At 38.2% G+C, this 26,604-nt stretch overlaps 1 protein-coding gene and 1 long non-coding RNA gene across 2 annotated transcripts in view; both read left to right on the top strand.

Annotated features, from left to right (window-relative positions):
- RBM20 (RNA binding motif protein 20) overlaps positions 1-26,604 on the top strand; it is a 233,425-nt gene that overhangs the window by 79,797 nt on the left and 127,024 nt on the right. The window lies entirely within an intron of this gene.
- Positions 683-26,604, top strand: part of LOC140512826 (uncharacterized) — a 67,021-nt gene continuing 41,099 nt past the window's right edge. The window contains exon 1 of the long non-coding RNA XR_011969951.1: positions 683-25,722. This is a non-coding gene — a long non-coding RNA (uncharacterized lncRNA). The remainder of the gene's footprint in view (positions 25,723-26,604) is intronic.

Below are 26,604 nucleotides of genomic sequence, written 5' to 3' on the forward strand. Positions count from 1 at the left end.
GTGAGTGTCAAGTGTCTGAGGGGAGATTTGAACTCAGGTTCTCCTGATTCCTGCACTGGTGCTCTCTCCACTGCACCAACTAGCTGCCCCCCATATTAGCTAGTAGTAGTAGTTGTAGTAGTGATAGTAGTAGTAATTCTTTATATCTTCTGCTTAGTGAGAGCTACCCTAAGGATACTTTATCTTAACACTTTATTTTAAGGATACTGCTGTCATCTGTTTTAAAAGATTTAAGGACCAGAAAAGCAGCATTTAAGAATGTTAAATATGATGAAGATTTTTAAAAGTTTCTATACAAATAAATATTAGTGTAATTGTGTTTTGGAAATATGTTTTGATACTTCAGTAGATCTCTCATCTTATTTATTGTGGGTATTAACTCCATCTGGGCAGATAGCATCCTATCCACACCCTACCACTTTATAGGATACTTGTCTATGTCCTTCTGTAAACTCTTTGCTGAAGATCTGCATAACAGACTAGAAACTTTCCTATAGACCTTTTATGGATACATCTGTTACCATTCATTCTTGCTAGATGCATGGTCCACCCCCTTTTCTGATTATGCATTTCTTATATATTTAAAAAATACCTTACATATTTTTTAAAAATTTTATTGTGAACTTAATTATAAAAACACAAATGTTTCAATATACAAAAAAGAACAAGAAAAAGTCTTGCATAAGAAACTATGAACTTCAGTTATATATAGTTTAAAATATATGATATATACATTTATTAAATTTAATAAGGCAGTAACAAATATGCTATTTGTATTTGCCTTTTCATTTTTGTTTTCTTCTGTGAATATATTAAAAAAAGAGTCATTCCTCAGTAGATAAATAGTAAAAGAACATTATGAGTAGACAGTTCTCAGATAAAGAAATACACAGTTTCTTGTATACGAGACATTGTTGGTAACACATATGTCTCTTTGGTTCACCCACCATTCCATGAATTCATGGTGTTTCACAACTTGCTAAAGTCTCTGATAAAGAGGTGGGCTTCTCCTCCTATTTCCTTTGGGACTTTACCTCCATGATCAAAACCTCTCTTTGATCTTCAATCTCTTCTTATCCAAAGAGATATTTTCCCTAATAACTGTAAACATGCTCAGGTCTCCCCATCCTTGAACATCCTTTACTTGATCCTTCCATGCCATTAGGCTAATGACTTGTATTTTTTCTCCCTTGAACAGCCAAACCGGAAGAAGTTCTGTTTGTATACATTGCCTCCATTTCTTTTTATGTCGCACTCACTTCTCAATTCCTTGTAGTATGCCTTCTCACCCCAGAGACCTTTTTTTTTGTTCTCATTTTACTTGATATCTTTTCAGGTTTCAACAATGTCATTTCTGTCTTATGTCAACTCCTAACTCTTGGACTCCACCCCAGAAATCTCCTCGCCTTGGAGATTCCTTGACCCTGGAGGCCCTCTTCCTCCAATTGGCAAGTCCTGTCCAGGACCACCATTTAAGGAAGTGCTTTGTCCATTCGTGTTAATTTCTCTTGTCTTTGTTGTCCAGAATCACTCTCCAGATTTTCCCACCTTTTCTCTACATGGATATCCTCCTTCTCCTTTCCAGCTCCCTGTTTTCAGTTGTTTTCATGAGAAAATTAGCTTCTTGGGGGCGAGGCTAGAGACTGTCTTTTTTTCTCCCTTGTATTTCCAATGCTTAACCTTGTACTGGCACATAGTAAACGCTTAGAAAATGTTCTATCCTTTAGTCTTTCTGTCTCTATTTATTTTTTTGTTCCTGGATGTTCTCTCTTCCTTTGTCTTTCATGATGCTGGTCTCTTTTGGTTCCCTTCTTATCTGCCTAACAACTCCTTAGTGACCGTTCTGGGTCATCATCCCCATCCTACCCACTAAGTGTAAGAATCCCCCAAGGGTCTGTCCTGGGAACTCCCTTCTCTCCATACTCTCCCCCTTAAGGATCTTTTGGGTTCAATTATCATCTCTATCTAGATGACTCCCAAATCTATGTATCCAACTCCAATTCTTTCCTGAATTTCAAACCTTTACTATCTTGCTGGACACCTGCCAGCTGCACATCTTTGTCTGGCTGTTCCGTTAAGTTAAGTTAAGTTAGGTTAAGTTAATTTCTCAAACTTAACGTGTCTGAAATGGAACTCATATTTCCCCTTCACCCCATGCCTAGCTTTCCTCCAGACTTTACTGTTTCTGCTGATAGTACAACAATCTTTCTTATCACTTAGATTTCTCGACATTGGAATCGTCCTCACCTCTTCCCTCTCCCTAAACTAAGTTGCTGTCTTACCAATCCCGTCTCCACAATATTTCACATTTCTCACATCTACTCCCTTCTCTCCACTCATACCACCTTTATCCTTGTTCAGACCTAATTTGGTCTGACTTTTTCTAGTCTTTCCACTCTCTGATTCATCCTCTACACAACTTTCAAATTGATGTTTGTAAACCAGAAATCTGACTAAATCCCCCTCCCCCACTAAAATTCTTTAGTGGTTGCTTGTTGCTTCTAAGATAAATTATAAATTCCGTACCCTAGCATTTAAAGCCCTGCACAATTTGGCTTCCCCAGCATTACATTATTATTTCCCACTACTCACCCCTGCAAACTTTCACTTTCAGCCAAATAGGCCTATAATCTCTTCCCTGGGCACAATATTAGCTGCATTTTCTGCCTCCCTGCATTTTCATAAGTGCCCCACCATGTTTAGCTTCACAGAATCCCCAGCTTCCTCCCAAACCCAGGAGCCACCTCATATTTGAGGTCTGATTCCACCCCATCCAAATTATTAGTACCGACCCATCTAGGAATTACTTCACCTTGCTTTTTATATCTTTTGCATTTATTTACGTGTGTACATATTTTGTTCCCCAAGTAGAATGTTCCTTGAGGGCATAAACCTTTGCTTTCTTCTTGGTACCTAGCATAGTATCATGTATGTAGTAGGGGCTTAATAAATGTTTGTTGACTTGAATTCGTAGCTACATAGCATTACAGGGAAAATGTTGGCATGAAAATATAGGATTTTATGTTAAGGAGCAGCTTAGGATCATTGAACGTATTGCACAATTTTCTTCATGCAGTCCAGTCCTCCACACAAGTCCTACTCTAAATGTGTCATTGTGGCACCCTGAGTTCTTAAAAATTATTCTGATAGAGTGCAAGTTGTGGCAGCTTTTTTCAAGATTCAGAGGCTTAAAGCTTCATCCTGTGACAGACTGAGCTCAGTGACTGAGGATTGCCTTGTCAAGTACAGAAAGACTCGTAGCCAGTATGTTGACCAGTTGGTAATGAATTCTTTGACCATGGTAGCCCATAAAACAAAGTGATCCTAAAGAATAAGTAAATGAGAATCATTTTCTTTATTGTAAATACAAGTAAATCAATTCTCTTTTCCTTCCCTTATCCCTAATAGTATTAAATAGACAGTGTTTCCATACATTGGGACACAAGGCTAGAATGTTGAACAGAATTAGTAAAGTTCTAGAAATAACTTGGCTTAATTTGGCCATTGGTAGAGAGTGCTATTTACGGAAAGCACATTAGTAAACAAGGAGCATTAAATCATTCATAAGTCTGACATGAAATACTGTGTTAGATCTTCACTTCACCATTAAGGGCAACAGTCTTTGAATAGCAGCTGCTATTTTAAATTTTTAAAAATTGTAAATTGAATATCCTTCCCCTATAAAACTAACAAAGGACCACAATTTCTTAGGTGAGCCAGTTGTTGAGACTACTATTTTTTCAGATCTGGTTTTAAATATCTAGGTACACAGCTTCAGACTTAGTCCTTGTTGCCATCTTGGTCCCAATGCACAACACAATCACTTTGGTACTCTCTCAGTACTTGTGAAATGACTAGAATTTGTAAAAAGAGTTAAAGAACTACAAGAAGAGGTGCTGGTATGCCTTCTTGGACTCTTGCCACACAAAGTTTATGTCTTTCTAGCCAAGGTGGAGGAATGAAGCAGTTATTCAGATAGCTGAGGTAAAATTATTCTTAAACTTCCTTTTGTTTAATCATTTTTCAGTCATGTCCAACTCTTTATGATACCATCTGGGGTTTTCTTGGCAAAGACACTGGAGTGGTTTACCATTTCCTTCTCCAGAACATTTTACAGATAAGGGAACAGAGTTAAGTAACTTTGCCCATGGTAACACAGTCAGATTTGAACTCAGGTCTTCTTGACTTCAGGTCTGGAGCTCTATCCGTTGCATCACCTATCTCCCCCCCAACCTTGCTCTGACCTACATTATTAAGCCAAATAGTGTTTCTAATTGTATTCCTTAGGACAATTGCATCAATTCTCTATTATGCTTTGGCAATAATCCAAGGGAAATGTGGCCATTTTGTATGGCAAGTACAAAACATCAATGTAGATGGCGTGTTTACCTGTATCATCATGATCTAAAAATAACAAAAGAAAGTCAACTAGTGAATTAGATAGATCCTTCATGGGTTGCCATCAGCCATTTTTTTCCTTATTGGTCAAAATTAGTTGCAGAATAGACATTTCACTTCTTGTATCTTCCAAAAGGTAGAGGCACCAACAAGACATGTCAAGAATTTGTCAACTGCTCCACTTTTATCAAAGAGAGATCTATAGCGTATGTTTATTTAGTTGAAGCATCCTATCAAATGATGTTCTGTCTGCATGCTGGAATTGTTATCTGTATCAACTATTTTCTCCTAAGAAGCCTAATGGTTTATAGCTTATTCCAATCATGATATCATTTCTGATTTTTCTTCTTTTGAATTTCAAATATTCTCCACTTCATTTTCCCTCTTATGTTTCTGATTCTATATGTAAGTAAATCTCATTATTATCAAATCTGTTTCTGCATTCAACTGATATTTACAGGAATGATTATTCTCATTTTATAGATTTAGACACAAGTTCAAAGACATTAAATGATTTGCCCCAGTGGCACAGCTAGAAAATGGTAACACTTAATTTAAACACAGGTCTCTAAACTCCAAGTTCCGTGCTTTTTTGAACAATACCCCTATGAATCAGAACTCCTACTCAATTAATAGTATGAAGAACAATTCTCTAGAGAAGAACTTCTTAAGCTTTTTCCACTCTCAACCCTTTTTTGCCTGAGAAATTTTTATACAGCTCCAGGTTTATAGGTTTATAAAATAGGTGTACAAATCAAACCTTTACTGATAATATATCATAAAGAAGTTTATTTTAAGAGAATTTTTTGGTATACATGTAATTTTACCAATTGTGAAAAATGAAAGCAAACTTGCATACTAATAAGATGGATGTGCTTGTAATATTTTTACATAAAGAATTAAATCTTGGTGGAATATTTGATACTGCAGGACGTGAAGTATCTTCAGCGTTTTTCAGAGTTGATCGATATTTTGATTTTATAATCATAAATGCTGGGAATGATGCTTAGCATAAATATGTACAAAATGACAGAAGTACGTTTAGGGTCATTTCAGAAATTGTTGGAAATTCTGGCCTAATCCCAAGGCAAAATTCATTTAAGGATTTTGAATATACAGTAAAAACACTGTAATTCATAACATACAGTAGTATCGAATCTGAGTTGAGGTGTTTCTAGCAGTTTTCCTTGGCATTATGTAGCTTGAGGGCATGAGCTGTGCAAGGTGTGCATGTTGTGTGTTCAGAACTAAGGCTACAGTGAAGTTTCATAGTACAACATGGGCAAGTACTACCAGAACACCTCAGATTCTTTACGGATTTGATTTTGAATTAATTTTTGGTTATTGTGCATTCAGAAACTTTATACTGTTGCCAAATTTTTCATGACCCCTACATTCAATTACAGGATCCCACGTGGAGTCAAGATCCATAGTTTAAAAAGTGCTGCCTAGAGGTTTTGAAGAAGATAAATTTAAGCAGTTCACTGTCCTCTTCCACATATTTAACTGAATTTCAACCAGAATTATTAGGGAATAAGGTAGCTTAATCAATTCAATATCATGTGTCTGAGTGATACCATAGTTGAGTATTGCCATATTTATCTTTTTTTTGTTTGTTTGTTTGTCCTTGTGATTTCATTAATGTCAGGTATTCTCCAGTGAGGAAACACCCTCCACTAAAGCAGATAGGTACCTCTTTTGCAATTAGAGAATTAGTCTCAGAAATTTGCCTGGGGCATTAGAGGTTAGACCCAGAAACACACAACTGTAATGTCAGAGGCAACTCTTTTACCTAGATTGTTCTGATTCTGAGGCCAACTCCCTGTCCACTGATACAGTGATACTTTTCCATTTATTTTATAGGGACATCAGTTTTCCAAGAATTTTTTTAAAATGCAACCTGAAATTATACCCAACAGAATGATTAAGAGAGTTTCTAGGGGTTTGGTAGGATCTCAGGGTCATCATTCTAAACATCAGTTATCACTGTAAAAACTGTAAGTGAAGAAGGTGTAGGAGATTGAGTTTTATCTATATTAAATCCAAGATTTATCATGGGAATTTTGAATAAACTGAAATTAAGTCAAAAATGACCTGCCATCTGTCTTTTTTCCACATAGTACATTTTAGAATATGGAGAAAACTCTGGTCATGAATCTTTCCAATTCTTTGTATTCTGGATAAATGGGAGATTTCTGTACTAATTTCATGTATTAATGGTAGTACATCTCAGCCCACCGCCTCAGGGACAAGTTTGTGTCTTTATAACTCTCATATAGCATAGAACACAACATTGTGTGGGCAAAGTCAGGTAATTTTTAATAAAAGCTTTTAGATGTTGACTACAAGGGAATGTTACATTTTCCTCCCACTACTCCGTTATTTCTTATTGCCTAGGAATTCATGACAGATTTCTTTTATAAGATGCTGCTTTGTGTTTTCTTAACAATTTACAATATTAGAAATTCCTTAGCCAATGAAACAATGCATGTTAAACTATTTTGTAACCAAAACAAAGTAGAGGCCCATCAGTTGGAGACTAGCTAAACAAACTGTGATAAATACCAGTATAATGTTACTACTGTGCTATAAGAAATTAAAAGTGTGAAGAATACGTGAGAAAGATCTACATGAACTGATGCAGACCCTAGAAAAACAATTTACACAGCTGCAGCAGTGGAAGTGTAAAGAACAAATGCATACACACAAAAATCAAAATTGAATTATACGGAATTATAAAGAATAAACATGGCTTGAAAGAACGTATATGAGAATAGAATTCCCAGCCCTACCCTTTGCAAAGATGGGAGGTCTACAAATGTGGTGGATTGCTGTAGCAGCAAGCACCCTGGCACATCCAGGATGGCCTGCTAAAACAGGTTCTTAGATTTGTTTTTTCTAAAAGGAAAACAACTTTTGAGGGGTCAACAATCTTTTTTAATCTCATATACCAACAGAGAAAATACAAAAAGAGGAAATAAAGACCAACAGACAGGGTTTCTAAGTGTGTGATCATAAGCAATACATGCATCACAGATCAACATACAGATCCAACTGTCTGATCATTACATATATACAGTTACCAGAGAGAGAAGCACCAAAATCTGGATTTTCAAAGGGGGAGGCAGGGGGTGGTAGCCTTAATGGCTACCCGGGGTCTCATCTTCTTCCAAAGAATAAACCCCCAAAGCAAAACCTCACCTCAGAGTACATATACACTTTTCAGAACCAGAGGGCACAACCCTCATGACCCAGTGCCTCATTAGCAGTTAACAAAAGGTGTGAGCCTTCCTGTAAAACAAGCCTCCCCTAATCAAGCTCCACCAGAGCCCATTAATGGATGGGAAGATCTTTTAACTCCCATTAACATTACAATTGCACATATTTTAACATTTTTTTAGTGCTTCTTCCTCTTTTGTCTTAAAAATGTGTTCTACTTGGGATGACTCTCTGGGAGGGGAGGGAGAAGAAATTGAGTTAAATTATAATGATATAAAAAAATCAAAAAAGCAATAAGACATTAAAATATTTTGTAAATACAAGGTGCTACATATGAATATGAATTATTCTGATATGAATGTAAGCTATTCTTAGAATAATATTAATAATAAGCTGTTATCTTTCCCAGTACTCCTTCCCTATGGTACATTCATTTCTAGGTGAAAATAAATTTTGTTTTGTTTTGGGAACGTTTCCTCTGGAAGCACTTGATATAAGTGGCCCTTGAAGGCACTTGACGTAAGAACTATCGAGGTACACTGGAAAGAACACTATTCTAGAAATCAGGATGTCTGAATTTTGGTTGTTGTTCAGTCATTTCAGTAGCATTTGACTCTTTATGACCCCATTTGGGATTTTCTTGGCAAAGATATGGAAGTGGTTTATAATTTCCTTCTTCAGCTCATTTTAAAAGTGAAGAAACTGAGGCAAACAGGGCTAAGGGACTTTCCTAAGATTACTACTAAGTATCTGAGGCCAGATTTGAACTTGGGAAGATGTGCCCGGTACTCGATACAGTGTACCACCTAGCTGCCCATTTTGGTCCTAACTCTGATATTATTTAGCTATGTCACCTTGGGCAAGTAATTTCTCTTCTTGGTCTTAGTTTTCTCATTTATAAAATAACAGCATGTTAGATTAGATGATCTTTAAATCTATAAAATCTATAAATCTATAATCATCCATTACATATTTGGATTACACATTTAATTTGTTTTCTGCTGATCTGACTAGCACTTATAGGACCCTTGCCTCAGTCACTCCACTGACTTAGTTTACCATATCTGTTAATTGTGTTCAGGATTATATAAGAATCATAGAGCTACAAATGATATCAGTAGTTATCAGGCAATCTCATTCAAAATCTACAGATAAGGGCCCTAGCCTACTTTCACAGCCTTGGGATTTCCTGAGTCAGCTTTGTTTATGGTGTGCATTATTGACATATACTCATATCAAATGCTAACATTATTAGGTATAAGTTAGCTCTACCATAGACATGCAGGGGTTAAGAGCATTCCTTAGACCATCAAAGTGACCTGCCCAAATGCAGTTGTTCCTGGCAGCAAGTTATTATTACACATACTTAGACTTTTCATATGACCCGCGGGCAAATAAACAAACTTCAGAGAGTCCCTGGCTATTGCCCTCTTTAAAAAACCCAAAGACATGTGATCTCCTAATCTGCTTTATTCATATGGAAGCATGTCTGTCCTACTCACAAAGCATCTTCTGCAATCCTTTCCTTGTCTGTATCCTGGATTCCTCCTCCCCCATTCCCTTTATAACAGTGCCAGTGATAATAAATGGCTAAATGGGGAAATCTAAATAAAGAGGCATGGAAAGAGCATTAATGGCATTTCCATGCAAATCTTTCCTCTCATCGCTGATCTAGTGAAGAAGGGACAGAATGACAAAATACCTTCAAGGGAAAATTCATAAATAGAACCTCTTTGACCATTAACAGTGGTAGTTCTGAGAACTCCTGCACGTACCATTGAACGTATACCTATCTTTGTTTTATAGGTGTAGTGCAATCAATCTTTTTCCTTTTACCAAGATGGTGCCTTCTCCACTTAGAAAGCTGAATGGAGTACTGTCACTTGTCAAAGATCACGCAGAGAGAATGTGACAGGGGCAAGACTTGAACCTAGTCCTTTCTGGATCCTGGGCCATCTCTTTTTCCTCTAAGTCATTGTTAGTCAGTCATGTCCAACTCTTTGTGACTCCATAGATCATAGCAGGCCAGTGTTATCCATGGGGTTTTCTTGGCAAAGATACTGGAATGGTTTGTCATTTTCTTCTCTGGTGGATTAAGGCAAACAAAGGTTAAGTAACTTGTTCAAGGTCCCACAGCTTGAAATCGTCTGAGGTCAGATTTGCTCTCACGTCTTCTGGGCTCCAGGCTCAGTAGTCTATCCATTGAACCATCTAGCTGTTTCTTAAATCTTATATACATATACTTAGTGTACTTAGTTATATTTAATATATAATCTTATAAACTTATGTTTTATTTAATGACTAGCTGTTTGCTGTGCTTATTTGGTGGCTACCAATAAAACTGGGCTTATGTATCTAACAAAGATATATTTTCATATTCTTCTTCCCATTAATATAAAACATTTGTGTATATATATATATATACATAATATAATGCATTTATGTACAATATAAAACTATATATACACACATCTAAGCATATGATAATTTACAAATACACCTATTGTATATATATGCTATAATGTGTATTTGTATATATAAATATCTAAGGCAGCTATGTTCATATATTGTGGAGAGAAATTACTAGTCTTCTTACCATAAACTGACTATTAGTATTATTATTAGATGGAATTCCTTGAGAGCAAGGACTGCCTTTTACCTTTCATTATATCCCTAGTGCTTAGCACAGTTCCTGGAATACAGTAGGTACTTAATAATGCTTACTCACTGACAGAATAACTTATTAGGACTCTCTCAGTTCCTATTCTGTTCTGTTCGTGACACAGACCATCCTCTTAATTCTTCTTTCTTCTTGAACAAAAACACATGATCTTTCTGAAGAAGTTGCCCTCTAAGAGAGGAAAAAATGATTAGTAAATCTTTCGGTATCTAAGGCTTTGTATCACCCTCAGGCACCTAGCATGGCACTCTACACACAGTGATAAAGAGAGGGAATAGGGACTGGGCTTGTGATTTCATTGATCTAGGGAATTACTGGATCAGAACTTTTTTTTTCTACCAATGCCAGTCAACACTTTCTCTCAAATTTATAATCTTACAGAGTTGCCTAGAGCACAGAGAGGTTAAGTTAAGTCACCTGCCCAATCTGGGTCACACAGCCAGTGTGAATCAAAGGCAATCTTCCAATCCAGGTCATTCTGACTTTGAGTCTGGCTTTCTAGCTGCTGAGTTGATCTCTCAGCACACAGTAGGTAATTAGTAAATATTTGTTTGTTGTTAACATAATCCCTAGTTCCCCAGAATGACCAGAGGCTGAGGACTTATGTATTTTCATGTTAATAGATCATCTGCCCAGCTTTGACCTCCATGGAATGAGCAGTCAGTAGATAGGAGGAATTTGGAGTATCCCTGCTCTTGTCAGAGTTGTGATCGATAGCCTACATTTGTACTTCACTTCATTGTTAAAAGTCATCTTAGACACATGTGAAAAATCTTGTTTGGTAGATAGTGAGAGCCTCATGAGGCAAGAGAAAACCTATTCTGATGTTCTCCTGTCTTCATAGGCAAGTCCATTTTGCCTATTAGGAAAACCATTGTGTTAGTTAGCTATGCCTTGAAATAACTGAATTCTGGAATCCGGAAGGATATGGCACCCTCTGAGTGAGTGGACAGAAAGCAAGAGATTGAGTCTCTCATAGTGGAGAGTTTTAAGAATATCTGCACCTCACCAATCAGGAAACCAAAGATTATATACTAGAAGCTAGTTCCTGTCATCAGCACTGAATATGCTAAATAAATGTTATACTTGCTTTTATCAGTGAATTAGGGTTAATTCTGATATTTCAGATGGCTGTAGGACCTGACAGTATTTCTGCAGACCTCTGGCTAAGAGATTGTAAAAGGCATAAATTTCGTTGTTTAAACAAGGTTGCTGCTGAGCTAGGGTAATTTTAGCATGGAATTGCTGGCTTGTGTAATGAATGACAAAGGAAGCAGTGATGATTTGGTACATAGTAACAGAAATCTATTAAATCATGAAAAAGAACTAGGTGGGGGTGTAGGGAAAATGGAGGAAGGTAGCTCATTACAATTCCCTAGTTCTGCTTCTGGATGAGAAGTGGCAAGTATGATGGATTAATACCTAAGTCTTCAGATTAATCACTTTAAAGTGGCAAATGGTGAGAATGGGGTAGATTATCTTTAACTCAGTCTTCTTGAGTTTAGTCTTTGGCTTCTTTATCAAATTTACCCAAGCTGTGGGTAAATTGTCACATTGTCGCTGTGCTTGGGATCTGTCCCTTTAGGCAGCTTGCAAGTCTACATTCTTTCTTTGTAGCCAAAGCAGATATTTTTGCCTAGTGTGAATCATCTGAGGAACGAGAACACTGGGTTGGAAGGCAGGATCACCATTATCACCAAAAAGCATTTATCAAGTGCCTACTGTACTTACCCGGTGAGTCCTTCTGGGGTCCTGTCCTTTTCAGGTCTGGGTCTTAAGACCTTGGACAGGTCACACCTCTGTGCAATGAATATAATAATACCTTCCCTCCCAAACTAACAGGTAAGTCATGAAGATGAACAAAGAAATAGAAACAGAAACCTTTAAAGCTTTCTACAGGTGTTTTAATTTTAAAATCTAAGGTAGTTTTATCATTCCAAATCATTATTTGTTCTAGGTAATTTCTTTGCTGATTACTTTTTTCCCAGAAAAAAAAATGTATCATTTCCTAAAGAGAAAATGACTGGGCATGACTGGGATTCAGAAACAGCATGAATGAAACAAAAGGGATTGCAACTGTCTTTCCAGCTGTCTCTTTTCTACCTACGCAAGCAGAAATGCTTTTTTACCCCCATCTGCCTGTTTTTTTAAAGGAAATGTGCCTGATTTTTGTGTTGGGGCAAATTTTGATTACGTGTAAAAAGAGAGCCCCGTTTTGTTGGAGTGGTCCTTCTGCGTCCACAAAACAGAGATTTTAGCCCTAAGTATTCCACAACCATGCATTTTGGGGGGCCACAGAGCCCTCCTGTGCTGCTTTCTTGTAGGTCAGCTCCAAATCCATAGCTCTTGTAAAACCTCTAATTTTATGGTGCGTAGCTGGGGTGGCGTGTGCGCGGTAGGCTGAGCTGATTGGTAACACTGAAGTTTCCCCGGGAAGCTGGCAGGCCTGGAGGATTGACAGCCACAGCTTGGTCTTGATGACAGATGGGAATCTGCTGTGTCTGCAGGACTCCACCCCCCACTGCTCAGATGCTGGCAAGTGTTTGATGCTGTGGCTGGTGGAACACCATTCACAGCGACAAAGTCAACTTGGTAAGGAAAGATGTGCTGCCAGCAAGACACAGTGGCTCCATCCGCTCAATTTCCACCCTTTATTTCTCCCTCATTCATTTTTCTCCTCCTTTCTCCCTTCTAACACTCCCCTCTTCATTTCTCCTCCCCCCCTCCCCCCCACCCCAGTGTTTTCTCAGCCTTCCACCTCCCCCCTTCCCCAGCCTCTCGTCTAGACCAGTTAGTGCAATGTCCTGTCCTTTAGGGACAGGACACTGAGTATCTAGACTGTCATACCTAAAGGGTGTTCAGTCTGTGACCCTTTAAAAGGCCTGAGGTTTGGATTTCACTTTGGTGTGTTTCTGTCCCAGGCTGCATGTCTAGAAGTCAGAAGATATTGACTCTTTACAAAGGTCAAGTTCTTTTTATCACGGTTATTGATGATGTGTCTGCTCAGGCAAATAAAAAAAGAAAGGACTGACATTTGCTTAGTGCTTTCAGATTTACAAAGCACTACATAGATTGCCTCGTTTGACCCTTGTAACAGCTTTGCATAGTGGGTATTATAACGATCACTCCCATTTGACCAGTGAGGGAACTGAGGTTCAGAGAGGTGAAATGACTGGTCCATGGTCAATCAACTGTTAAGGGCCAGAGGCAGAGGTTTGAGTCCAGATCTTTTGTGATTCGAGGTCTAACAGTTTTCTCCCAGTATGTCGCAAGACTACTCTAGAATTTGAAAGCACTTAAGGAACTTTCAGGGTACTCTCGCTTTACCTTTTGCCATATAGGCTATGTTGTAAAACATCAAGAAATTCCTTACCCCAACCCTGAGTGTGTTCCCCTCAACTCCAACTCCCATGTCAATTCTTCTAACAGGCTGGATGAGATCTGATTTAACTGACATAGCAAGTACAGCTAGCATCTATTAAGCACCTGCTGTGTGCTAAGTACTCTGCCAAACAGTGAGGTTACAAAGAAATGAAAAAAAAAACAAAATAAAAAATAGTTCCTGCTGTTAGGGAATTTAATGGGAGAGACATCATGCAAACAAATAGATACAAACAAGATGTATTGGATAAATTGGGAGTAATCTTAGATAGAAGGCACTGAGGTTAAGGAAGACTGATAGAGGCTTCTTGTAGAAGGTATGACTTTAGCTGAGACTTGAAGGAAGTCAGGGAAGTCAGGAGGTGGAGATAAGGAGAGAGTGTGGTCTGGCATGAGTCGGAGTGTGGCCTGGTCAGTGAAAATGTTTGGAGTTGGGAGATGGAGTGGTCACGTCAGTCATTCAGCTAACATTTATTGAACTCCTACTATGGACGAGGCCCATATGTAAAGAACAGCAAGGAGACGCCGTGTCTCTGGATTGCAGAGTACATGATAGGGAAGACTAGATAGGCAGAAAGGATCCAGGTTATGAAGGGTTTTAAGAGTTGGAGGATTTTTTATTTGATCCTGGAGGTAATAGGGAGTCACTGGAGTTTATTGAATAGAGGGGTGACCTGCTCAGACCTGTACTCTAAAGGTTACTTTGATGGCTGAGTGGAGGCTGGGCTGGAGTGGGGAGACACTTGAGGCAGGGAGATATTGTAACTATTAAACCTGTTGCAATAGTCCAGGCACAAGATGATGAGGGCCTGCACCAGGGACATGGCAGTACCGGAAGAGAGAAGGGTGCATATAGGATAGATGTTATGAAGGTAGCAAAAATAGCACTTAATAGTTGATCAGGTAGGGGGAGGTAAGAGAGAATCAGGAGCCAAGGGGAGCACCCTGCTTGAAAACCTGTGTTCCAGGTAAGGATTCTATTGTATGCTTCATTCTGTCTTCAAGTCATAATCTCATAGACCTAGAGCTTGGAGGGACATGAGAAGCCACCTAGAAAGAAAGAAAAAAAGGAAGTGAAGTAATTTTCCCAAGTTCAAGTGGTAAATGTCAAAGGTAGGATTTGCACGTAGGCCCTCTGATTCTAGAAGCCTGTTCCTCCCATTCTACCATGCAAAGTGATAAGAAATGACCAAAATTTCCCTTATTTGCCTTATTATGACATATGTGCATAGAAGGCCTTATATAGGTACATATTGCTAAACCTGCTTTTTTGATGTTAGGATCAGGTTCGCAGTGGCCATTGAAATCGAAAGTCAAAATCCATTATTACCAGAATATTTCTTTTTGTTGTTGTTGTTTAAGTGGTTTTTTTTTTTGTATACAAGAAATTTTTGCATAACCTGATTTAGATTTTCTTTGTTAAGACTTTCATTTTTCAATTTTCAGTTCAAAATTCTCTCCCTCACTCCAATCCCTACTCACTGAGAAGACAAGGTACTGATCATACATATGAAATCATGTAAAATATATTTCCATACTGGCCATGTTGCAGGAAAAAAGGCAAGAAGAATTAAAGAAAGTGGAGAAAAAGAGGTGGTTCAATCTTGACTCATAGTTTTCTCTCATGTGGTAGATAGAATTTGTCAGCTAATATTTCCCTTACAGCCGTGGTGTCAAACTCAAATAGTGACGGGAGCCACTAAAGAATATATCGGGATCCCTGCAGCTGCATATTACTGGGCCGCCCAGGGCGTGGGTGACACCTCTGATCTGTAGTATGTAATAGGCTATATAATTTGTAAAGTGCTTTCCTATCTCTTGTCTCATTGGACAACAACCCTATCACTTAAGCAGAAGAGGTGATGTTATCCCCTTTTACAGATAAGGAAACTGAGATCCGGAGAACTGAGAAACTTGCCCAGGGTCATACTGACAGAGCCAGTTTTGGAACCCAGGCTTTATGACTCCTGGCTCTTACTACTACTTCTTGCTTACTGGTTTGCACGCTTGATTACCATGGAATACTCTCTCTCTAAAATGATTTCCTGATTCTTGTTGGAAAATTAGGGGAAGAAAGATGAGAGGATTGTACTGATCTTACAAACTTGTGATATTGTGTATCTTGTGATGCAGAAATGTTCTCTTTCTCTTAATATTTGTCAGCTGGTTTAAAAAAAACAGCAACAATGTAGCAGTTATTTCTTTTAGATTCTTTAAGACTGCTCCCAAGGTTTTCTGAGCTTATTTTAGGCAACAGTGACCTCCAACATGTCTGAATGGTTTACTAGTGAACCTGGATGCATCTGTAATGTCTTTGAGTCTGGTGACACCTCATTAGAATAGCTCAGTGAGGCGCTCTCCTAATCTCGTCCCTCTTGGGGAATGTTTGTATCATTTTCCCTTTCTTTTTTTAAGGAGAATTGTGGAGTCCAGATGCTGTTATGTGCCAGGTGTCAGCTGTAGATAATATACCAGCTAGGCCTAGAACTGCTGTCAGGGTGGAAGTGAGTCTGGTGAACTGGTTACTTATGAAACATTTGCCATGGTTTTTTCAGTCTCTGTGAATGTACTTTTGTGGTTTTATAAACACAATCGCTCCGAGGCAAGGCCTGAAGGATAAAGATTTGAGAACATACAAATTTAATGCTTCCAGAATTAACCCTATTCGTCTTGGGGGGGGGTTTATTAAAATTTTTGGACTATTTTCCATTCCCCAAACATTCATTTGCTTTTCAACTTCCTCAATTTTGTTCACATTATTGTTTTTGCTACTAAAACCTCTCCTTCAATGCTCATCTTAGAGGCTACATTCCTCCAAGAAATCTTTCATGTTCCTCTCAACAGAAGTCATATCTCTCACCTCTGCTACTGATCTCCCAGGGCTATTGTGAAGGAAACACTTTGTAAGTCTTAAAGTGTCATATAAATATGAGGCATTAATGTTATTATGAGAATGGTCCCATAGTACTTGGCTTTTATGTCACCTACAACAGTTTTTACATTTGGCCTCGTCTTGTTTTTGTTTGTGTATGTCTTAGCTACTCCCACTAGACTTTAAGCTCCCTGAGGGCAAGGACCAGGTTTTCTTAAATTTTCTATTCCCCACAGTGCCTATCACATAGAAGGTACTTAATAATTTATTAAGTTGTACTATGTGCAAATCCCTGTGCTCCAAAAGGGTTGTTATCATAGTGATCTGTTCATAGTAAGTGCTAATGTTTGGTGAATTGAATGAAATTATCAGTGCAGTGGTAGTCTTATAGCCACAAATAGCCCTTCCTTGGCATGGCTTATATAGTGTTGCCCATGTCTGAGTAACGTATCCCCTGATGTTGGTAGATTATTCAGAAGTGCAGAAAGCTTTATCATTGCTCATCATTGCTCCTAAAGTTATTTGGCTGTACCCCTTTGTACGTATTAGTGAATTTTTTAAAAGTCTGGTAAATATTTTATCTTATTTCTCCTTGTTTTTTAATAACAGAAAATTTCCCACCTCAGAACCCTTAGAATGAGCACCAGTAAAGAAAGAAAACAATGAAAAAGAAAGAAAGGAATGAAGGAAGAAAGAGAGAGAGAGAGAAAGGAAGGAAGGAAGGAAGGAAGGAAGGAAGGAAGGAAGGAAGGAAGGAAGGAAGGAAGGAAGGAAGAAAGAAAAAGAAAGAAAGAAAGAAAGAAAGAAAGAAAGAAAGAAAGAAAGAAAGAAAGAAAGAAAATATGACCTTGTTAGTTGCTTCTGCTTGGGAAAACCTTGTCTCCATCTTTGACTTTCTGTCCAGTTGTGATTTCTCTAAGGTTTTCTTTTATACTACATTTAATGCCCTATGCCCAAATTTGTCTTACAGAATATGCCTCTTTGCCCAGTTTAAGATATTTTATGACCAAATTAGAATCTCCTCCCATTTTTCACTCTCTTCAGGTAATTGTTTTGGATAGGTATTATTCTTACAATTTCACAAGTAGAAAACTCTACATAGCAGGCTCTGTAGAAATGGTTATTCCTTTCTCTTGACCAATGCAAGGTCACTTTTTGTCTTAGACATTTATTGTCTTAGAAAGTTGCATAGAACACAGACCGGTCATGTGACCTGCCCACGGGTTAGGTGACCTGTCCAACCAAGCATATGATTGGTTGGTTGTTGCCCTTTGTTGTGGAAGATGACCAAAATGGCACACTATGATGAAGACAAAGTATTGTGTGTCCCACTGTGACTGATCAGACGAGTGAGAACTTGGAAGGCTCAGTCAGAGAGCCAGTATTTGTCAGAGGCAGAAGTTAAAATGACTTTAGAGACCATTCACAATAGAGGTATCAGACAGGAAGCCTACAGGTGCATCGCAGCCCAAAGCTCCTAAGTGCAGAAACATTAAAATGAAACTGAAAAATAGTTAAGAAAATCAGTAAAACAGATAATGTTAATATGTGGTTTTCTAAGTTAGTATGGGGCTTCCAGGGCACTTATAGATGGTATAGAGGCCCCTGCACCCCTTCCCTACACCAAGTAGCCTCTAAGTTGTCTTGATGTTTATTTCAAATAGTAGATCTTTTCTCTATATGTTGTTCTGAGGCTTTTCTTTTATTTCATATCTAGATCATTATATTCATATATATCAAGATGTGTTTTTTGGTGGGGCCAGTCTGCTTTACCTCTCCACCCATTTCTGAATCTTTCAAGACACTGCCACCTTTCAAGGAAATTGATAGTCTTCTTTTACTTCTGACTCTAATTTGGTTTTTTGGCTAATACCTTTTCCGTTGGGTACAATCCAGCATTCATAGGATCATAAATTTAAAGCTGAAAAGAACCTTTGAGGTTACATGACAAAACCTAATAATTGGATGTTGTTAGAGAGGCAGTGGAGTGGAGTAAAAAAGAGTTCTGGATTTGGAATCAGAGGACTTGGGTTTATGTACTACGTGTGTGACCTTGGGCAAGCTCTCTGGGCTTTTACTCTTCATCTGTAAAGTGAGGGGGCTATACTAATGGGGTCAGGATACTAGCCAAATTGAAGCAGCTAAGAAAAAGACACAGCATGTGTCAAGGAAGTCAAACTACCATTGTCACATCAACCACCATTTCTCTTCATACTGTGATAGAGATAACCCAGAACCTTGAACCCAAGACCCTTGGAAATAGCAGAGTCTCTTTCAATGTTCCCCCCCTCCCTCTGTTGGGGACCCACAGTCATTGAGGGGAACAAGTACTGTGGAGAAAGGGCGTGCCTTCCTCACAGTCACCAACACTAACTACTGACAAAATACCACCAGTAGAGGAGATAGGCCCCAAAATGCTAGGATTGACAGTACCGCCTAGAGTGCTGGTCCTGCTTCCCCACCCAGCCCCTGTGGTCATCATGGAGAAAAGCAACATCTATCATCCTGGAAACTCACTTCTGTGGGTATGGCAACATGAGCTACTGAAGACCCAGGAAAGAAAGTTCTCATTATCAAAGTCTTTGGCACCATCATATGGTTCAGAATTGGAAATCAATATGATTTTATCAGTGGAAATGACATTAAAGAAGAAATGTTTACATATGCTTCTACTCTGCCATCTTGGCTCTGCCCTCTTCCCCCATGAAAAGATGATTTTTAAATCACTTATTTGTTTATTCGCTCATTCATTCATTCTTCTACAATATGGGGATATTAAGGCTTCCTTTCACAACTTGCTTCACAAGGCCGTTGCAAAGGAAAGCTCCTCTTAAAATTTAAATTACTGTATAAATTTGTGATTTGTTATTCTTTATTTGCTACTACTGAGAAAGGAATTCTCCTTTTTGAGAAATCCCCAAAAGTCTTTATATTCCTCTGTTCAAATATGACTCATTCCACATGTTTTACAATCTTGACTTTCCACAAACAGAGACCTGTATTCAAGACTTTTTGCAACATATTTGGCTCCTCAGCTACTTCCTTGTCAGGTTCTATCAATTGCGGTTGCTGGTTTTATATGTAAAAAACAATTGGCTCCCCAAGTTCTTTTCTGATGTGACATCCAGTTTTTCCAATCCAGTATTCGATGATTTTTTTTTTGGAGTAAATTTATGCTGGAAACTAAAGGTCTTATATTTGCCTCTGGAATGAGAATATCTTGAGTGAATAACATGGGAAATGATCCAGACAAACATACTGCATCTTGTATTCTCCTCATGTCTCCCTTTGAAATTGGAAAAACTGTTCATGGTAAAAAAATTAAGTCTTTTGAAGCAGGAAATCCTTGAAGTCCTTTGTGGGATGCACCAATTGTATTAACCCCCAGGGCTAGACTAAACCATTAAGCATAGTCAACTTAATTAGGCTTAATCAATTTAATGAATTGATTAAAACCATAGTAATCAGGAAACTTCTAAAGGTAACTGTCCTTGGTAATTATGGATCACAAGATCAAGATTATTCAAATTATTAATTCTTTTCAAAGAGAATTCCTTCTTACCTGAAGGAAGACTTTTCTCAATTCATGTTCTTTCTTCCCTTTGGACTTCAGACCTATTCTGGGATGTCTTGATTTGGTTTATTTCTGTCACTGTCCCTTTTTCATATGCTGATCATTTGGGACTGAAGCCAAATCAAAGTAGGACAAACATATTCCTGTTGACTTGGAATCATTTTTGAACATCATTCAGTAATAGTGTTTGGCAGGAGACCAAGAAACAGAAAGCACAGGGTCTCGAGTCTGGAACCAGTGGCCTTAGAACTCAAAATCCAGCATTGCCTTTATGTTCTTATAGTACTGAGAATCTAGAAGAGGACTGGTGGGGACAGTCAATCTCCGGATGGGTGGAAGGAAGGAAACCCAGAGAGATTTGTTGTTGCTATAAATATTCTGGGCTTGGGCTAGCTCTATATTGTTGGAGCACAATCACAAAGGACACAGCTAGTGAGGAGTGGCCTCGACTTTACCGCCTAGCTCACCTGGTCTCTGTTCTGGCTAAGAAGCCATTGGCTTCTCTCTGGGACTGTTGAGAAGACCTTACTTTTCACAGATGTGCATGGCTCAGCATTTGACAGGGCATTTGCTATCCCAAAGACAATGAGTGATGAGTACCAAAGAGATGCTTGTTGGCTTATTTTATTCTCAAAGATGATCACCTCTAAATTCCGGTAATAGGAATATTTTGTTGCCAGCCTAATTTTTTTTAACCCTGCTGAATACTTCTCCCCTCCCCCACCAACAGATATAAAACGTTTTAGCAGATGTCTATTAACCAGCTTGCATGTGACTGTTGTGTTTGTGTGAACTCAGGCATATTGCTTAACTTTCGCTAGCCCCAGTTTCCTCTCCCATAAAATGGAAATTGTATTAGCATTTAACAACGGGGTTGTTATGAGGATCAAGTAAAATAAGACATGTAAAGTTTTTTATAAAATCTAAAGCACAGTATAAACCTTAGTTATTATTATTGTTTTCCATGGTTTTTTGTTAAAAAAATGAACCAGCTCTCCCTCCTAAAGCCTCTGATGAGGAAATGATTTTCCTTTTATTCATCTATTCCCATCTTTGGTCTTTCCTACTTTCAGGCTGTTTCATTAAGTTGAAAGAAGGCATGGTTTTAAAATAGGTTTTATTTTTTCATTTAAAATATTTTATTTTAAAATTTCTCTTTTTGAAAAAACTTTATTGTCACTTCCTAATGATTTCTCTATTTTCTGTTCCCAATAGAACCCTTCCTTGCAACAAATAAGTACCAAGTAAAGCAATTTATCACATTGACTGTGTCTGAAAATAGATTGTAGCTCTGGGACTGGAAAGGGCCTCAGAAGTCATCTAATCCAATGTTCTCATTTTACAGAAGAAGAAATGGGGAGATTAACTGACTTGTCCAAATTTATAGGGTAAGAATTAGAAGCAGGATTTGAACACAGATCCTCTCGCTTCAGAGGCAATATAGTCTTCCTTTTGTACTGCACTGAGTGTATGTCTTCATCTCTATCCATGGTCTACCGCCTCTCTGCCAAGAGTCAAGAGGCATGTTTCACCAAAAAGTCCCTGAAGTCATGATTGGTCACTGCATTGATCAGAGTTCTGAAGTCTTGCAGTATGGATTTTTTTACATTGTAATCATTGTGTAAATTGTTCTGCTTTTGCCTACTTTATATCAGTTCATACAAGCGTTTGCAAGTTTTCTAATTTCTTCATGTTCTTCATTCCTAATGACCTAATAATACTTTATTAAATTCATATAGCACAGTTTGTTTATCCACTGTTCTTTGTTTACTATAAAAAAAGTTGTTAGAAATATTTTAGTATTTTCCACGTCCTTTTACTTCTTTGCAGTATAATATATTCAGTAGGCATTTCAGTGGGTATTGTATATCATATCATTTATTACATTGCTTATTTGTATTTTAGCATAAATTGCCTATTGCCACCAGGAACAAAAAAAAATTCCTTGTTTGACATTCAAACCCTTCATAACCTAAGTCCTTCCTATCTTTCCAGTTTTCTTACACCTCTACCCCTCCCAATATGTACTCTTTGTTCTAGTGGATACTGGCCTCCTGGCTGTTCCACAAACGAGACACTCTGTCTTGGCTGCAGGCATTTCCTCTGGCTGTCCCCCATTCCTAGAAAGCTCTTCTTCCTCTGCTCTGGCTACTGACTTTCCTGGTTTCCTTTTTAATTTCAGCTAAAATCTCACCTTTTACAGAAAGCCTTCCCTAACTCCAGTGTCTTCTTTTTGTTAATTTTTCCCTGTGTCCTATATATTTCTTGTTTTGTATATATTTGCTTGCATGTTGTCTTCTCCATGAGATTGTAAACTCCATGAGGTTAGGGACTGTTTTTCCTTCTTTTTTGTATGCCTTTACCCCAATGTCTGTCACACAGTAGAAATGTTTATTGATTGACGTATGAATGCTATATTTTTCAAATTCCATTTCTATAGGTATAAGTATAGTTATAGGTGTAATCCTTTGTTTTTATCTTAATGTGGTTTTTAATGGTTATAAGTCTATTAATGCTTAACCATGCTGTTATATATTCAACTGATTTATAGAGAATAGTCATTTCAATAGATTGTTGCAGATTGAAGAAATGCATATGTTTTCCTTCTCTGGATTTGTACTATATTTATAGATAGTATAGTTTTATGCTTTCATATAGAATATGATTGTGAGGGTAGTATTTGTACAATAACCAAAATGATGTTAATTTGTGCTTTATGAGGTTGTAGCACCTTTAAATGTGTGATATAGTAACCTAATAGGATGTAAAAAGAAAATTGTGAGAGACAGAGGAATGGAATTGGAGTAGAGAGGGGAAACAAATAAAGAACACTCTATCTTCAGATCTTGAAGTCTCAATTTATAAACTAATATAAAACAAATTGGGCTGATAGTAGACTGAACACAGTAGGGTTTGTTTGTTTGTTGGATAGTTTATTTACACATTTGATTTTATTTATCTGTAGATGTCATTGGAAAAAAAATGCTCCTCTTCTACTTTTATCCCCACCTACTTCTTTTTTCAAAATTTATTTGTTTTAAGTTTTCAACATTCAATTCCACAAAATTTTGGGTTCCAAATTTTCTCCCCATCTCTCCCCTCCCCCCACCCCAAGACACTGAGCCTTCTAATTACCCATATCACCAATCTACCCTCCCTTCTAACATTCCTCCCTTCCCTTATCCCCATCTTTTCTTTTGTCCTGTAGGGCAAGATACATTTCTGCACCCCATTACCTGTATTTTTTATTTCCTAGTTGTATGCAAGAACAATACTCAACAGTTGTTCCTATAACTTTGAGTTCCAACTTCTCTTTCTTCCTCCCTCCCCATGCATCCCCATTGGGAAGGCAAGCAATTCAATATAGGCCATATATATGTAGTTTTGCAAATGCCTTCCATAATACTCATGTTGTATAAGACTAACTATATTTCCCTCTATTCTATACTGCCCCCCATTACTTCTATTCCCTCTTTTGACCTTGTCCCTCTCCAGGAGTGTTGAAACTAATTGCTCCCTACTCCCATTGCTCACGCTTCTAATATCTGCCCCACCCTGCTTATCCCCTTCTCCCCCACTTTCCTATATTGTAAGATAGGTTTACATACCAAAATCAGCGTGCATTTTATTCCTTCCTTGAGTCAAATGTGATGAGAGTAAGCATCGTGTTTTCTCTCTCACCTCCCGCCTTTTACCCTCCATTGAAAAGTCTTTTTCTTGCCTCTTTTATGGGAGATAATTTGCCCCATTCCATTTCTCCCTTTCTCCTCCCAATATATTCCTCTTTCACCCCATAATATCATTTTTTTAGGTATGATCCCATCCTATTCAACTCACCCTGTGCTCTCTGTCTCTTTCTGTGTGTGTGTGTGTGTGTGTGTGTGTATGTGTGTGATCCCACCAATTACCCAACACTGAAAAAAGTTTCAAGAGTTACAGATATTGTTTTTCCATGTAGGAATGTAACCAGTTCAACTTTAGTAGGTCCCTTATGATTTCTCTTTCTTGTTTACCTTTTCATCTTCTCTTCTTTCTTGTGTTTGAAAGTCAAATTTTCTTTTCAGCTCTGGTCTTTTCATCAAGAATGCTTGAAAGTCCTCTATTTCATTGAAAGACCATTTTTTCCCCTGAAGTAGTATACTCAGTTTTGCTGGGTAGGTGATTCTTGGTTTTAATCCTAGTTCCTTTGACTTCTGGAATATCATATTCCAAGCCCTTTGATCTCTTAAGGTAGAAACTGCCAGATCCTGTGTTATCCTGATTGTATTTCCACAATACTTGAATTGTTTCTTTCTAGCTACTTGCAATATTTTCTCCTTGACCTGGGAACTCTGGAATTTGGCCACAATGTTCCTAGGAGTTTCTCTTTTTGGATCTCTTTCAGGGGGTGATCAGTGGATTCTTTCAATATTTATTTTGGCGCCTGTTTCTAGAATATCAGGGCAGTTTTCCTTGGTAATTTCATGAAAGATGATGTCTAGGCTCTTTTTTTGGTAATGGTTTTCAGATAGTCCCATGATTTTTAAATTGTCTCTCCTGGATCTGTTTTCCAAGTCAGTTGTTTTTCCAGTGAGATATTTCACATTATCTTCCATTTTTTCATTCTTTTGGTTTTGTTTTGTGGTTTCTTGGTTTCTCATAAAGTTATTAGCCTCCATCTGTTCCATTCTAATTTTGAAAGAACTATTTTCTTCAGTGAGCTTTTGAACCTCCTTTTCCACTTGTCTAATTCTGCTTTTTAAAGCCTTCTTCTCTGCATTGGCTTTTTGAACCTCTTTTGCCAATTGAGTTAGCCTAAATTTAAAGGTGTTATTTTCTTCAGCATTCTTTTGGGTCTCCTTTAGCAAGTTGTTAACTTGCTTTTCATGATTTTCTTGCATCTTTCTCATTTCTCTTCCCAGTTTTTCCTCCACCTCTCTTACTTGATTTTCAAAATCCTTTTTGAGCTCTTCCATGGCCTGAGCCCATTGAATATTTATTTTGGATGTTTGGGATAAAGAAGCCTTGACTTCTGTGTCTTTCCCTGATGGTAAGCATTGTTCTTCCTCATCTGAAAGGATGGGAGAATATATCTGTTCACCAAGAAAGTAACCTTCTATGGTCTTATTTTTTCCCCTTTTTTGGGCATTTTCTCAACCAGTTACTTGACTTTTGGGTCCTTTGTCAAGAGCAGGGTATACTCTGGGTATCTGTAAGATCTCAGTTCCTCCAAGGTGGCCCAATCAAGCATGTACACTGGTCTGGGAGCAACAAGAAATTTTTGTGCCCAGAATATGAGTAGTAGAGTTTCCTCTTCATAGCCACCTGGCCTCTAGTTCCACCAAGCCAGCCCTGGGAGCTGAGATTCAGAGAAGCTGTGGGGGCAGGGCTGCCATTCAGTGTGAGATAAAGATCAGCTGCTGCAGGGCCTCTTCACAGGGCTGAGGTAAGAATCAGCTGCTCAGTGCACCCAGGGGTTTTATGATCCAACAATGGATGCTAGCTACCATAGGGGCTGCTGTGGGAACTGCTGCTGCCTGCCGATGCGGCCTCTGCCACTGCCTAAGGCTGGAGCTTGGGAAGGCCCTTCGCCCTTCGCCCTTCTCCCTTCTCAGCCAGGTGAAAAAACCTTGTCACTGACTTTTGGCACCTGTGTATTGAGGGATCTACGAACCACTGCTACTGACTGGGGATTCTGCCCCTGAGGCCTGCTCGTGTCCTCCCAGAGCCTCGTGTGTCCCTTTGGCCTTTCAGGTCACCCTGGGCTGGAAATCTCCTCCATTCTGTTGTTCTCCACTTCTGCTGCTCTAGAATTTGTTGAGAGTCTTTCTTTGCAGGTATTTTATGGGCTGTGTGGGAAGAGTTAGTATATGTATGTCTTTCTACTCTGACATTTTGGCTCTGACCCCTGACTCTCTAAAATTGGTTTCACATTCTCTCATTGTTCCCTGACTAGACTGTAAACTTGCTTCTATTTACTTCCTCTTTTGTTTTGTTTGTTTGTTCTGTTTTTGTATCTCTCCTCTCCTGTACCTAGGGGACCCAGCACCAAGCTATATGCAAAATAGGTACTTTCTGCTTGTTAACTAATGAGCCTTGAAGAGGAAGATGTAATTCAGTGTCAAGGTAAAATGCTAAGGAAACTTTGGATATTATTCTCCACATAATATTTGGGCAGTTGATTAGCTGCGCCAGTGGGCAAGCAGGTCTTTTAGCATGCCAACCTTTATGCAATGGAGAACATAAGTGCATTCATGAAAAACCTTGACACTCTTAGGTCTTGAGAGTGTGAAACTCAATCTTTTGGCTGCAAATATTGAATGACATGTACTTAAGACTATAAGTACATACAGTTCACAACTTTGTAATTGAAGGACTTGCGAAGTTTTTTCCCTTAAAGAAAATAAGTAAAGAAGTTTTAAATTTCCAATGCTGCCATCCAAATAATGTGACACAGTGACTTCTTAGTTGTTTGCTTTTAAAAAAAAAAAAAAGTGGTAC

The sequence above is a fragment of the Notamacropus eugenii genome, chromosome 1 (assembly GCF_028372415.1).
Source record: "Notamacropus eugenii isolate mMacEug1 chromosome 1, mMacEug1.pri_v2, whole genome shotgun sequence".
In the NCBI taxonomy this organism is placed as follows: domain Eukaryota; kingdom Metazoa; phylum Chordata; class Mammalia; order Diprotodontia; family Macropodidae; genus Notamacropus; species Notamacropus eugenii.